Source organism: Leptonotus elevatus, chromosome 9 (genome assembly GCF_054856555.1).
Source record: "Leptonotus elevatus isolate MCC_2025b chromosome 9, RoL_Lele_1.0, whole genome shotgun sequence".
Classification (NCBI taxonomy): Eukaryota; Metazoa; Chordata; class Actinopteri; order Syngnathiformes; family Syngnathidae; genus Leptonotus; species Leptonotus elevatus.
This window is the reverse complement of record NC_141247.1, coordinates 1977230-1993027: the sequence shown is the minus strand read 5'-3', so window position 1 is coordinate 1993027 and position 15798 is coordinate 1977230. Positions and strand designations below refer to the sequence as shown.

Below are 15798 nucleotides of genomic sequence, written 5' to 3'. Positions count from 1 at the left end.
GAGTATAGGTTGTGATAATAGTTATAAAAAATTTGATTAATTTCTTCTGGTGATTGTGTGCATTCACCAGTTGTCCCTTTAATAGCCGTTCTAAGAGATTTTTCCCGATTGCATTGATGTTGGTTTGCAAAAAATTTACCTGATTTGTTATTATGTTCAAAGTTGTTGTATCTCAATTGTTGTATTATAAACTCTGTCTTTTTTGAAGTCAGTCCATATTTGGTTATTTGGGTTTATTGCGTACTCATCCGTCAGTTGTTTAATTTTATTTTTTAAGTCTTTTTCAAATTTTTGATCCTGTTTCTTTTTATAAGATGAATATGATTTTACCTCTAATTACTGCTTTCCCAGCTTCCCAGACAAGAGATGGAGATAAGTCTGGAGAGTCATTTATTTCCAAAAAGTCTGTCTCTTCTTATAATTTTGTCAAACTCTGCGTCGTTTGTTGAATACCTCCTGGAGGTGATGATAGCAAGGAGGCGCGATGCTCAGCTCTGGGTATTCAGAGTCTGTGAGGGAATTAACAGAAATAATATTAACAGTTGTAATATCCGCTTCCTGAATTGGTGAACCAACCCCATGACTCACACAATCCTTTCCCCATCCCAGAATTTCACCAGTCAACCAGTTCACATGGGGCTTGTGTTCACGCAACCATGGGTGTCCCACGACCAGAATCTGTGAAGGAGACTGAAACACATGAAAAACTTATATTTGCCAACATGGAGCTCGATGGGTTCTGTGATGTGTGTAATGGTGAATAACTCACTACCATTTAGTGCCCTAGCCTTAATGGGCTTAATTAGCGGCTTAGTCTTGGCACTAAAATGTCTCACAAGCCCCTGTCTATCAGGCTCTCATCTGCCCCAGAGTCTACCAGGGCATGGAGGTCTGTGGAAGTGGTGCGGTGAATGATTTTTACTGGTGTGAGTTTTCGTGTGGCCGACACTGGAGTCGTAACTAGACTCACCGCTTTGGTCCTTTTGGCTGGGCAGGCGGCCACGAGGTGATCTTGGTTCCCGCAGTAAAAGCACCGACCTTCCAGCTGTCGGCGCCGTCTCTCCTCCTACTGCCCAGTTGCATGGGCTCCTCCTCTGGTCCCAAGGGAACGTGTTGGCGCTGAACTGACGAGGAACAGAGAGGAGCTGACACACCTGATGCTTGGGAGAGCGGGGATCCCTCCGTCGTCCTTGCCCTGTGACCGCGGCTCTGCGTAACCTCCTGCAGCCGATGATCCATCCGGATGGCAAGGGCGATGAGGGAGTCCAAGTCCGGAGGCAGATCAACTGGGACGAGCAGCTCTTGGATGGAAGTCGCCAGGCCCTTGAGGAAGACGTCATAGAGCGCTGTGGAGTTCCAGCCACTCTCTGCCGCGAGAGTGTGGAAGCGGATGGCGTAGTCACTCACTGAGACTTTTCCTTGTTTCAGGCTGATTAGCTGCCGGGCCTTTTACCGGTCTGAACAGGCTGGATCAAAGACCCTCTGAAACGCGGCTCGGAAGTCCGTGACGGAGCCGCAGAGTGGGGAATTGCATGCCCACTCTGCCGTGGCCCAGGCTCTGGCTCTCCCAGTCAGGTGGGAAATGATGAAGGCCACCCGGGATCGATCTGTGGGAAAGGCCTTGACTGAATATCTGCCAGGGATGGTCAAGTTAAAATGCACTTGACTTTGCTTCAGACAAACTAATAATATTTATTGGGAGATTTCATTTTACGCTCTCGTTCCTTTAAATGCTTTACACACTCACATACACACCCCACTTGCTGCGGCATTGTGACACAAAGCAACATGAGATCAGAGCCTGTAGCCATTTTGTCACTGCACTCTCACTGGGACAGCATGTGTGTTTTTGTGCATGGGGAGAAGGGGAGGGAGTTAATACTAGAGACCATGTGGGCTCAAGTGAAAGCGGCAGACGGTGGCTGAGCGGGGGCCAACATCTGCGGTGTTGTAGCCCATCCGCCAGGGGTCAAAGCATGTATTGGAGGTCAAAGGTTACTTTGTATGCAGTGTGCATATGTGACTAATCGATGGGGCAGATGTGATTGCCCCGATCACAGTATTTCAGCACATGGACAATGAAACTATTATTGGGTTTTAGTATGAAATACCCTGGTGGACTAAATCCACAAATGAAGCCTACGTGAACAAATACAGTACATATGCACAAAACCAGAGTAATGTCCCGGTTCAGTAGCATTGAAAAATTAAACATTTATTTAAAAAGAGAGCTGCATTCAAGCACATCCAATCTGCATCTGCGGATGTATGTCTGTGTTCTGTTATTATGTGCATGCCTGCTCACTCATTGATAAAGACCTGAATGTTGGGAGGGTAATGCAACCTATTTTTGGTGGTCTGCTCCAGTTTGTGCTACATTCCTGTGAACCCAGAGTCAGTGATAATCGGCAATGCCCCCCTCTAGCTACTGAGAAAGCAACAATCCAAAGTTGGGATGGTTCCGTGGGGACCTGCTGTAATTTATCCAGAGATGAACAACACTGGAAGTAGAGTACCTTAGTTTATTTTACTTATTCTATAATAGAGCATACTTTGGGCCAATTATTATTGGTATGTGATGCATGTAAATAAGTTGATTCATTGAGCGTAAAGGATGTGTAACTACCCTGATGTGACCTCTAATTTTAATATTAATGTGTAGCAACTGAAAAGATTAATCAGGGTAACTTGTGATTGTCTCAATATTTTGACAGCAATGATAATATTGCCTTAAAACCATTGCTGGTATCTAAAAATCAACATACAGCAAGGTTCGAAATACAAAGTGAGTGGTTTCGCATCGCAGTTGGCTGGTCAGAATTTGCATTTTGTGTCTCATTTTAACACACTGAATAGCAAAAACGTGACTTGACAAAAATGAGTATCACAACTAGGAACGCCAAAGAAGAACCACCGACGCGCCTAAAAAACTTTTCTGAGGATCTTAATGTGTTCAATGATACAGGGGGTTTAATGCACACACACTATTGACATATTCAGGAATAAAATAGGATGACTTCAGCCACACGTCGACGGAGCTCAGAATCTGTCTGCCTATACTTTGATCAAATTCACCAAAATCGTGGTTGTAGCAGACACACCATTTTGTGTACTTTGAGCCGCCAAATTGTCAGGTGCACCAGGCGCATGTCAAAGGAAACATTCTTGTCCAGCATGGTGCAGAGATGAAACAACTTCCCAAAACAAGCACATTTGAGGCTTGTGTTGACACGATAACTAGTTTTTATGCTCAAGATCAGCTGTCTACGAATGTCGAGCCCAAAATGTTAAAGCAACTTTTAGATTACCTACAGTATAATGGAATGCCGAAAATCAAGTTTATGCTTCCTTTGTCAATGCGCCCTTCAATACCATTTAAAGTGAGAAACACTGCAATCATGTTACGGAAACTGTAGATAACATCCAGGAGCTTAACTTTCTAAGAAGGTTCAATAGATAATATTTTATTTTTACATTTTGAAGTTAAAGGTTATGTTGTCAGCTCCCTTCAGCTTTCACATCAAATCCGTCAGTCCCAAAATCTGACGGAGTTGACATCTGATGGAGTTGACGAAACGGAATGTATTTTACTGCTGTTTTGTACACTGAGGCTATCTGGATTTTACTCAGTTGCTAGCTGTCCCACTTACTTCATTAAAAAGCCTAAATTCAATTTAGTGCTGCTTTAAACAAAACATTTTAAGGGATGACAGAATTGACATGTTGCAGTTGTGACCGCAGTAATAAACATTGCTTATAAAAAATATTTTCTGCATTCAGCACAGTCAGGAGACGAAAGGCGGTCATCAACCGATAATGCTATTGTTTCATTAGATGAGGATTTTAAATAAATAAGACATAACTTTAATAGGGAGATTAGAGACATAACTTTGATAGGTAGATTTTTAGGGAAAAGGTTGTTTGAAGTTTTTACTTTGTGCATTGTTATATAAATTCATAACTTTTATATATTTATTAAATATATATTACCAAACTTGTGAAGTTTGTTTAAATTTTTTGGCCGGTCTTTGTGACCTCTTGCAGAGGACAGGTTAAATAACATAGACCTACTGACTGCAGACCAGACAATCCAACAAATTTACACAGTCACTCAAAAAAAGAGATGATAAAAATGACATTCATATTGTCACCGTGTGGTGTGCGTATCCCAAAACGCAGACACAGATAAAGTTGTTAATCTGGCTGGAATGAAATAATCACAGAGCTCAGAGATATGACACATATGTACACTTCCTTCAACTTTAACTTTTAAAGCATGTTGATTTTGATAAATTTTATGATTTTTAATATAAATTAGACTTTCTTATGTAGGGCATGTTTATTTCAGATGAGTTCTTTCAGGTATGTACTACAGTGATTAACACCACCCAGAAAATCACTGGCTGCTGTCTCCCCTCTCTGGACGACATTGCCAGCTCTTGCTACCTCAGTAGATCGATGAACATTGTCATGGACTCAGCTCACCCTGGTCATCTTATCTTCAAACTATTGCCCTTGGATCGACACTACAGGGGTCATGAACCCAAACAAACAGACTCAAGGACAGCTTTTTCTCTCAGAGCCAATAATGCGCTGCATAAGAGCAAAACACTGGAAATAATCACTGCTACCGCACTCCTGTAGCCATCAAATTTCTGTACTTTTGCAAATCTTGAACCTCACCTTAATGTGCAATATGCCAAGACACTTTAATAACAAATGCAACTAGACAAAGTGCAATTTCTGCAGAAATTGCGTGGGGATGCCGAAAAGCTGAATGCTATTAGCTGAATGCTAAGATTTGAATGCATGTGCTTATGAAGTAAGTTGAAAGATAAATTGCTTAAGTACTAAAATGTGGTCCAAGCAGGGTTTGAACCCAGGTACTCCATGGCCCCGTGTTGGAAGGCAATTGCTCGAACCACTGATCTAATGTGACTTGTTTGAAGTCAGTTGGTATACATGTATATCACTTAGCATATTGGACATGGATATATTTGCAATGTACGGTCCAGCCCTGGCACTGCCACAGCCTTGTGGGTCCTGTGCTTGCCTTGTCGGGCCAGGGTCGATGGCTCCCCTCTTTGGTGGCGGCTCTCATGCATGCCAGCTCCACCACATTAGCATCTACTTAAATTCAAAACAGAATTTGCTTCTCCGTCTGGTCGCTGAATCAGTGGAGGCGGGTGTTTGTGGATCGCACTCTGCTTCATCTATCTTTCCTTCCTTTCTTTCGTCTTTCCTCTGGTCTCTTGAGGTCTCCCTAATTTGTTGGAATTTAGATGTTTCTGGGGTTGGTGAAAGATTCTTGTTTTTTAACTCTGTGGGTAGTAGGTGGTGTCTGGTTGGTGCTGGATTTCCCTTTCTTTCATCTTTCTTTTCTTTGATCCTTCCTCTGGTCTCCTGACAACTTCCCGACACTGGCGTGACTCTGAAGTATCTGGTTAAGGTGAAGGGTATTTTTAACAGGTTTCAGGTGAATTAATGAGCACAAACACACACACACACCCACACGCACACACACCCCCACACACAAGCACACGCACACAAAACCCGTATAAGAGCATATTCGGTTTATTGGGCGAGTTTACATGGCCTTACAAAACCCGAATATAATAATATTCAGGTTTTAAAAGGGTTATTGCCTGCATGTAAACGTCTATCTCTCTCGCCTGGCCTGGGAATGTCTTGGGATCCCCCCGGAAGAGCTAGACGAAGTGGCTGGGGAGAAGGATGTTTGGGCTTCCCTGCTAAAGCTACTGCCCCTACAACCAAACTTTGGATAAGCGGTAGATAATGAATGGATGGATATTTAAAATATTTTATTACTTTTCTTTTTTATTTTATTTACTATGCACCAAACAAAGCAGCACTTCCAATTTCGTTGTATACATGTTGTCAAATGACAATAAATACATTCCATTCTATTCTAGTCTGTTCTATAACTGTGTTTTTCTTATTCATTTATCAACCTTTCTTACTCATGTTTCTGTCTAAGGGTTGTTTTTTACAATGTACATGCAAGGTAATTATTTGGTTTCTTTCAGGTAAACCATATCTTTCCTCCATCGTCTTGTTCCTCTTTTTGCCTGTGGTAAATTATGCATACTTCTTGAAGCGGAGGATGTAGAGTGTGCACTTTTAATTGCAAAATTGCTAATGATTGCGTCCCGCTGATTGCAATTTTACATTCAACTTTCCGGAACAATCAGATTATGCATATACATGTGTATGAATGTGCCTGGGAGCAAATATGCTTAAAAGCCTTAAAGTTTAAGATAGCGCATATGTCTGCATAACTGTAGATGAGAACAACGATCACAGCTATGCTATTAGGGATTTTGCAGTTGCTGACTTTGCATAAATATAGAGAAAGCAAACTTTTTTTCTCTGTTCCTAATCCTATTTAGACAGGAAAACAATAACAGACAACTTACTTTTAAAGTTATCCAATGCAAACTTGCCAACCCTCCCTATTCAGGCGGGAGACTCTTGAATTTCACCCCTATTTCCCACGTGACTCCCGAGCTGTCATTTCTCCCGCTAATCTCTCGATTTTACATCCATCCATTTTCTCAACCGCTTGTCCTCACAAGGGTCGCGGGGGCCGCTGGAGCCTACACCAGCTGGCGGGGTACATTCTGAATTGGTTGCCAGCCAATCGCAGGGCACACAGAGACGAACAACCATCCACACCTATGGACAATTTAGAATGTTCAATTAACCTGCCATGCATGTCTTTGGAATGTGGGAGGAAACCGGAGTACCCGGAGAAAACCCACGTAAGCACGGGGAGAACATGCAAACTCCACCCAGGAAGGCCGATCTCACGTCCTCTGCACCGGGAGGCGGACGTGCTAACCAGTCAGTCACCGTGCCGCCTCGATTTTACAGCTAAATAAAAAGTTTACATTGAGAGGAATATTTAATACATTGGTAACGCCAGCAATGCAGTGAGAAGGCCAACTTCAAAATAAACCTTCCCTTACTAAATAACATATGGAGCGCAATGCCTTTGAATGCTTTTATTTTGGAGTTGTTCCCTGCAGCGTTTTGTGGTTTAACGTATGACTTCACTCGTCTTGTGCAGAATGTGTGTCGGCCGTTCATATTGCCGTCATAAACTATTGCGACTAACGTCAACAACACAACTTTGTCCTGAAATCTCGTTCAATCGCTAATCATGGGCGCTAAAAAAACAAATAAGACTTAATTACGCTGACATTGTCGCATGTCGCCTGTTGCCAGCGTTTCGGGCGGCCAACATTGTTAGCGCGCTAACAGTGCTAGCGACTGCAGCGAGAGCCATCAGATTACTTTCCAAAGGTAGTTTAATTGACGTAAATGACTGCACGCTTATCTGACAGCCGTTCCTAGTGAGCTTACTCAAATGTGCTGTTGTTGTCGGCAAAATAGCAACTGATGTTCTGACATCACTTTGTCTCATAGGCCCAAAACTACTCAACTCAACTTTATTTATAAAGCACTTTTAAATGCACAGTTTAAATGTAAGGTTTTGTTGTTGTTGTTTTAAAGAGTTGATTAACTGAATACCAAAATATTTGATAACTGCAGCCGTAGAGGGTACTGCAGCACGCAGCAGATAGCAGAGATGCATAATGAAAGACACCTGACACCTGGGGCGGACTGGCCATGTGGAATTTCATGAGTTTCCCAAATGCCGAGTCCATTTTTTTTACGGGCAGTGGCCGGTCGCCGCAATCGATAAATATTAATCCGCGCATGTTGCTGGCCGTCGTGCGCACTCCCTTCCAACGGTGGCAAACGGTGAATAGTAATGGCTGGATGTTGGTCGATACCCCTCCCCTCCCGACCAAAGCAACCTTGGGCCAATATGTTAATGAAAAATCTCCATATTTTTCACAACCCAATGTTTGCAAGTATGCCTTTGGCAAGAAGCAGCTGCGTATTTAGGCCATTTTTGGGAGTGCTTCAGTACCCCCAAACTGAACAATAGCACCCCGAAAATTTTAGATGATAAAGATATATTTTTACTATGTGTTATTTTTAACAAGCTAGAAACTTATATTTGGTATGCTTACAAGCTGACTAGCGGAGCGCGTCGTCCCCCTCAGTCCAGTCTCAGGGTATCTCTCACTTGAGTGAAAGTGTTCCTTCCTTTTACCAGGATATGTGAAAAGTTTCTTACCTTTTACCACTCAACACCAACACATTATTTTCATTACTAGTCTGCTTTTTTGCTCTTCAATCATGTTGCTACGTGCTAATGAGGAAACAAGTGTTAATATTAATGTCTCTATTGTTCTGCTATTAGCTAGCTTATTATACCGTGTGTGGCGTGCGTGTGTGGTGTGTGTGTCTGCACTGAAAAAAAACTAGACCCATGGAGTAGATAGACATAAGATTGTTTTTCAGCAAACAATAGCTCCATTTTGAAGTATTTGTATTATAGACAAGATATTAAAAAAAACTGTGCTAAAGTAAAACATTTTTGTTCATGTTTTATGTGTCTGTACTTCACCCATTCACAGACTTGTACATTTTTTTGTGTAGATTCAAGCACATTTCTTTTTTTGATGTGTATGTAATGTATGTTTTTTTAAACATAGTACAGACACGTTTAGTCAAACAACAATAATTCTGTATTAAGTTAATGTCTGTTAACATATTTTATATATTGTGTGTTTCATTTAAAATAAAATTTCAAAAACAAGTCCAAGGTCCATTTTTGGTAATTGAAACTGTGGGGATCTGGTTTACTCCAGAAAATACAAACCCCCCCCCCCCCCCCCTAAATGTCTTTATAGCACCCCTAAACCTCTGATCCTAGAATCGCCTCTGGCAAGAACCAAATTGGTTTGAAAATCTTACTTCATTGATTGGTGCTAAAATGTCAGATATAATTAGCGGGACCATGCTTACACAAATAACTTGCACACTGCGCAAAACAGTAACTGCTGGTTTTCACACTGCAAGAATATTTTAGCCACAGCTTGATATTGCAAATTTAATTAAAAAACAAAACAAAACAAATTTGACCGAGCACTGTAGCACATAAAGCACTTGTCAACAACACAATGGAACAGTGGACAGACATATATCCCTTATATCCCTTTGTATGTCTGGAACACAGAAAAATTCTCAAGCTAACAAAAGAAAACTAAACCAAAAACTTGCTGTAATTTTCCACTGGTACAACGCTGAAGCAGATGCACTAGGTTGTTGAATATGAACCGCAAAGGCTTTAATGAAAAGAAAACAAATGAACAACAAAAATATAGGTTGTCCACAAAAAATGGCTTCTGGTGATTAGGAATAATGATGTACGTCAAAGAAAGGTATCCTGTAGATAACAGGACTACAGAGCTAAGAAAAATAGGAAAAGGCACCATGACAAAAACAGAAAACAAAAAAACGACAACATGGCTTGCAGTGAGTGGAGCACATACAAGCCAAAACAAACAGTATGTGGGAACAAGACTAGCAGGAGCCTGATGTGAGGCCTTGTTGCAAACTGAGCAGGTAATAATACAATTCCGCTTAAAAGGAGAGTCGGCCACCAAAAGAGTTTTTGCGGTATCGTGACTATGTGGGCTGTCCCACTCCATGTCACTCTCTCAGACAGTTGTCCAAACGGATTCCCAAGGAAATGACATGCTCCTTTACACGGTACTGTCTGCACTGCAAGTTTTAGACCCTTTACCAAAGAAGTGAGGTTTGCCCTAAACATGTCACAAAGTACTTAGTAGTGACGTTTAAATGTCCTCCTTTTCAATAATGTTGAGTATGCTCGACTACTGGCATTGGTGCAATATGACCCAATTTAGTCAGGCATCATTAAAATTTGATCTGTTTTTCTTTTATCTTCAAATGCCTTTTGCTAGTCAAATATTCTTCTGTGTTTGTTCTGAGTGAGAAAAATGCACCACATCCAAGATGCACTCGTACATTTGGGGACCATGCTTAGTGACTGCTTGAGTAGGTAAGTCAAATGAACAGAACCTCACATAGTTCATGAATCTCACTGGACCACCAATATTTTGGTCAAATGATTCAACTTTTCTTTCAGCAGTGAGCCAAAGAAAGTATACCTCCCCAACTATTCTCAGTATGAGTGTGTGGATGTGCATGTGCATGTGCAAATAGGGACATTGATGAGGAATTCATTGAAAGCAGCTGTTCCATAGAGAGAGAGCTGTAGTGATGCCAGAATGCTACATTAGCGTGGCATGAAGTGAGAGTTTGTCTCCAAGTGGGAAGCTGAAGATACAAGTATGCAGACAGTTTGTTTGATGTTGGGTGGAAGCGGGGCCAGTGGTTTTGAATGTTTCGCTCCAGATGTTGGTACTTTGAAAAAAAAGAAAATAAAAAATTGGCAACTTCCTAACAGTAAAAGTTAAAGTAAAATATATCAATCAGAAAGATTCTTGTTGTATTCACATTACAGGTATATAGGTCCAGTAGGTTTCACAACTATTGTCATTCAGCTCACACCTAACAGCAGAAAAATAAACCAGCTCAGAGTATACAGTTCTTAACCACATTATGGTGAAATGAGTTGTGCTCGTTGGTGCAAACATAGCTTAATAAGGCTCAGATGTGCATGCGTGTGTGTGTGTGTGCACATATATGCGTAATGCAGCACTGCCGGAGCCAGAAGGGAAGCCGGGGTGGCACTGCCCCCCCCCCCCCACCCCGTTCCCCGGTGCCAAATGATTGACATATCACGGCACCAGCGCAATGGCGCCGCACATCTTGCCAGGGCAGCCTGCCATGTTGTTTTTTTCAATCAGACGCCCACTAATTGTTATGCCCCTCCTGCACAGTAGCTGGCACTATTTACCACAAAATGTTGTAATCCACCTTACTAGGAGTCTCAAGAAGAAGAATCTCCCGAGTCCCTTCAAGACAATGGCGTCGTTAGACCTATTTTATGGGGCTCAAGCCTACCTAAAATGTTCTTAAGCCCTCCCTAAATGAATTGGTTGTGTATTTTTTTAAATAATTAAATATATATATATATATATATATATATATATATATTGGGGGGTTTTTACTAAAAATATCAAAAACCTTAAATATATGGTATACAGAAAGCGAAATGAACTAAATATTCAGGCACATAACCTCATTATTTATGTAAATATAATCATAAATCTGTTGGTTTCCCTTTACTTCCAAGTGTAAGGTCGTCCACGCATCTCGTGTGTCATTATCCAATCCATCCCCGGCTACAGAAGCTAGCTCTTGGGACATAGAATGTCACCTCTCTGGTGGGGAAGGAGCCCGAGCTGGTGTGTGAGGCAGAGAAATTCCGACTAGATATAGTCAGACTCTCCTCCACACAAGGCTTGGGCTCTGGTACCAATCCTCTCGAGAGTGGTTGGACTCTCTTCCACTCTGGAGTTGCCCACGGTGAGAGGCGTAGGTCTGGTGTGGGCATACTTATTACCCCCCTGGCTTGGCGCCTGGACGTTGGGGTTTACTGTTATTGGACTTTTGTGCTCTTCTCGGATTGTCCATAATGAACACCATGTTCAAACATAGGGGTGTCCATATATGCACTTGGCACCAGGACACCCTCGGCCGCAGTTCAATGATCGACTTTGTAGTCGTGTCATCGGACTTGTGGCCGCATGTCTTGGACACTCGGGTGAAGAGAGGGGCAGAGCTGTCAACTGATCACCACCTCGTGGTGTGTTGGCTCAGATGGCGTAGGAAGATACAAGTGGACACTCATAGCTCTTAAGGTACAACTATGGAAGCCAGCAAAATAAGATACACTTTGTCTAAAGGAACATTTTTAATGAAATTATTGTGCGTAGGTGTGACTGTGTGTACGAGGTTGTTCATCTATGTGTAAGCGGTTCAGAAATGGATGGACAGACATATATATATATATATATATATATATATATATATATATATATATATATATATATATATATATATATATATATATATATTCAGGACAGGCCAAAAGTTTGGACACACCTTCTCGTTCAATACATTTGCATTATTTTCATGACTATGTACATTGTAGATTCTCCCTGAAGGCATCAAAACTATGACAACTATGACAACTAACAAACACATGTGGAGTTATGTAGGTGGCAGGAAACAAAAGTCACACGGGAGTCTGACCATGAAGAAATGCATACTATGACAGCTGCAGAAAGTCTATTGAGCCTTCATTCACAAGTCACTGGTAAGTAGTCTGCTAATCTGTATTTAGATCTCATAATAATTTTACAAATATGGTAATATAAAGTTCACTCAGATAAATGTAGCCAAATACTTCATACAAACACATTTCATGGTTTACAGATGATCGAACAGCTGCACCTGTTACGTGTACAACAATCCCAGTCACCACAGAGCAAATACTTAGACAACTTGGAACTGGAAGGTAAGATTAGTCTTAACTAATCACTATTTGGCTTTGATATTTCCAAATGTTTCGTGTCAAGACTATTGAGAAGGTGGTTGCCTGTAATGGGAAAAATATTGAAAGATCTCATAATCTGGCCATCTAAACCTTGCTCTCACAAGCTGTATTCTCGCGGTATTTGTGAGTTCACAAACTCCCGAGAATCCATCTTGTACCGCTCCCATTGATTTCCACCGATACGAGCCACTGGTGGTTCGGACCAATCACAGAGTGACATTGTATTTGAGGGCGGGATATGCAGATGTGACGAAAACAACAAGCGCCGAAGCCATGGGAAGAAACAAACCAAACATGGCGACACCGGTGGACGAATGCGTGGGCGCTGCAATTAATTCTGTTCTTGCTGAATTAGTCTCTTGTATACGCATATCAACATTGCAAAACCGACAACATCAACTCAACGCCATGATATCAGCTAGTCACAACAGTCGCTTGTCGGTGATGACATTTTCATCCTTTGCCGTGATTGGTCGAAACAAAAGTTAGGTAGACGTGCCCGCGATTCTGTTTCGTCCAATCAGCTCGAAGTGTTGTACAGCATGCCCCGCCTTTCCAGAGAAAATCAACGCGGAGCAGTCCCAAAATGATATTGTGGAGAACTCCCTCGAGTGAAGCACAAATCAATCTGGCTAATGCCAGGCTAACCTAAAGAAGCTGTGAGAAAAAACGTGCCAAAAATTTTTAAGAAATCATTTAGAAAATGCAGATGCATAATTGACTGTTCAGAATTGTTTGATGCGCCCATCAAATCTTACAGCCAGAACCCAGACATGGTCTAATTATAAACATCACAACACTGTAAAATATCTAATAGGAATTACACGAGGTGGAACTATCTCTTTTTTAACGCAAGGTTGGGGAGGTAGAGTGTCAGATAAACAGATCACAATTGAATTGAGTTTTTGGATAAGATTGAACCATATGATCTTATACTTGCAGATAGGGGCTTTCTAATCAAAGAAAAATTCCAAGTTTTACAAAAGGCAAGAAGTAATTATCAGGTACTGATGTAAACCATTCTCGGGAGTTATCCTGTGTTCGCATCCACGTTGAACGGGTCATAGGGCAATTAAAAAAGTACAGAATTTTGCAAACTGTCATTCCTCTGTCACTTGTAGATCTTCTTGATGACATTGTTACATGTGCTGCTCTGGTTAATTTGTCGCCAAGTGTTATTTCCAAAAAGATGAGAAAATAAAACATTAGAATTCAAAGCTGTCGCTACTTTTATTGATGTACAGATAGTTCTCATGTATGTGCAATCAGAATTATGTTTTACTTATTCTGTAGTGATTCATCACTGTATAAAAGAACAAGAAACCCAAGCTTTCTTCTTTCTTTTCAAATTGACACATTTGTTATGATGACAGTTTTGCCAAAAAGGGGACCTGGGCAAGTTGCACATTTCTGCTTTCTAAAACTTTTTGGGTCATTTGATTTCGTCAGAACTTCAGGAAGTATATGTGATTCATAAATGTAAGTAGCTTTATGAATTGCAGGGCTGACGAAACCATCCTCTCTTGGTATTCTCACCACTTTGATTCCTGATGTGGTCCATATACATCGATCACCAAACTGAACATCACATACAAACATTTGAAGCTGTATTTGATTGTGATTTATTTTCAGATTATTGGATTCATCCATGCAAAAGGTTTTATCTAAATTTTAATTTTGAAGACTATATATATAGTTATAAGGACATTTTATTTCAAGAACACCCTTACCATAGCAGTCACAATGTATTATTCCATCAGGTGAAGCTCCTAAATAAGCATAATCAGACCGTACAAGCCCTACCTCTGTGACAGTGACATTTGTGTGACAGGTTTTAAGAACATCACAGTATGTAACCTTTGCTTTACTCACATTATATATACCCCATTTTAAAGCAGGTACATTTAGCTGGGTGTCGTCATATTTCATGACATACTTTACGAATGACTGTGAACGTGCTGAATCACCTGAAAATGTACATGCGTTATGGAAAAGTGACGCTGTAATTCTTCCAGCTCTGTGCTTCTGCCACGCGGGACAGTTACCTTGCTCCCTAGTTGCCTGTTCCAAGAGCTGGAGTGATGCTGGCATGTAGATTTTGCCCAGAGAAGAAAAAGTCTGATCAACTTTGGATAAGAGTTCCTCTGGTGTGAGATCACATGCTGACTCTTCATACAAGGCAGTAATTCGCTCAGGCAGACCGTCCTCGCACTCTGAAGCAGTGTCTGTGTCTGTCGAGTATTCACGTGAGTAAATGCTCGTGAGAATGGCAGCTCTTGGAGTTATTTTTCTCAGCAAATACATATGTTCATCGGTTATTCCTAAATATGAAATGGAATCTGTATGAGTAACATGTTGAATAGATGTACTTGTTATTCATATTTGGTACATTAGGATATTGCTTTGGTGTACTAATATTGCAATCTATTTTGAGCTAATTCTAATTCTTGAGCTAATTATGTGGCTTACCCTTTTAGTTATTAGTGTATAGTAAATGTTTGTAAACTCTAAATTAGGCCAGCCCAACGTATCATTCAACCACTCACTGGCGGGCAGCGAATAAGAATCAGGTAGGTGAACTCCGGATTTAAGTGTTAATTTATTTAAATAAGCTTCCTTATCCAGATTTTCCAAAATTTTGAAGATAGCGATTGTCCTGCCGTGGTGCTTCAACGGCCGTTCTTAACGGAGTAGATAAGTGCTTCTGCCTCTGCGCTGCGTGCACATCCCCATGACGTCACTATTGTTTGCAAACATTGAAACCCGTCTAACACAGGCTTCCCCAATCCTTGTCCTTGAGGGCCGGAGTCCTGCAGATTTGAGATGTGTTCCACCCACTAACACACCTGATTCATATAATCAGCTCATCTGCAAGCCTGATAACGATCCTAATCTTTAGAATCAGGTGTGTTAGTGAGCGGAAACATCTAAAACTTGCAGGACTCCGCCCTTGAGGACCAGCATTGGGGAAGCCTGCTATAACATCTATTGCTAGTGCTCATGTGTGTACTACACAGATGAATTATGCAAATGTGCAGTGATAAGAATCAGCGCACACTAAAGCTTAAACCACTAAATAAATGAAATTAGCAGAGATAAATTGGATGCTTGCAATGTGGACAAAATGGTTTGTTAGCTAGTGTAAATGCAAGTCTGAAGTGCAGAATATCTATCTATCTATTTATCTATCTATCTATCTATCTATCTATCTATCTATCTATCTATCTATCTATCTATCTATCTATCTATCTATCTATCTATCTATCTATCTATCTATCTATCTATCTCAAAGTTAAAGTGTTAACTCATTGATTAATCCCCCAAAATATAGCATTAATCATGTACACAGATTAAACACTATTAATTTT

General features: G+C 41.0%; 1 long non-coding RNA gene across 1 annotated transcript; it reads right to left on the bottom strand.

The window, feature by feature from the left end:
* Window positions 1–336: 336 nt before the first annotated feature.
* Window positions 337–1541, bottom strand: LOC147167846 (uncharacterized). The gene is made up of 3 exons (XR_015095889.1): window positions 971–1541; window positions 589–678; window positions 337–509 (listed from the first exon to the last, which is right to left on the bottom strand). It is a non-coding gene; the product is annotated as an uncharacterized LOC147167846 (long non-coding RNA).
* Between the last annotated feature and the right edge of the window lie 14257 nt (window positions 1542–15798).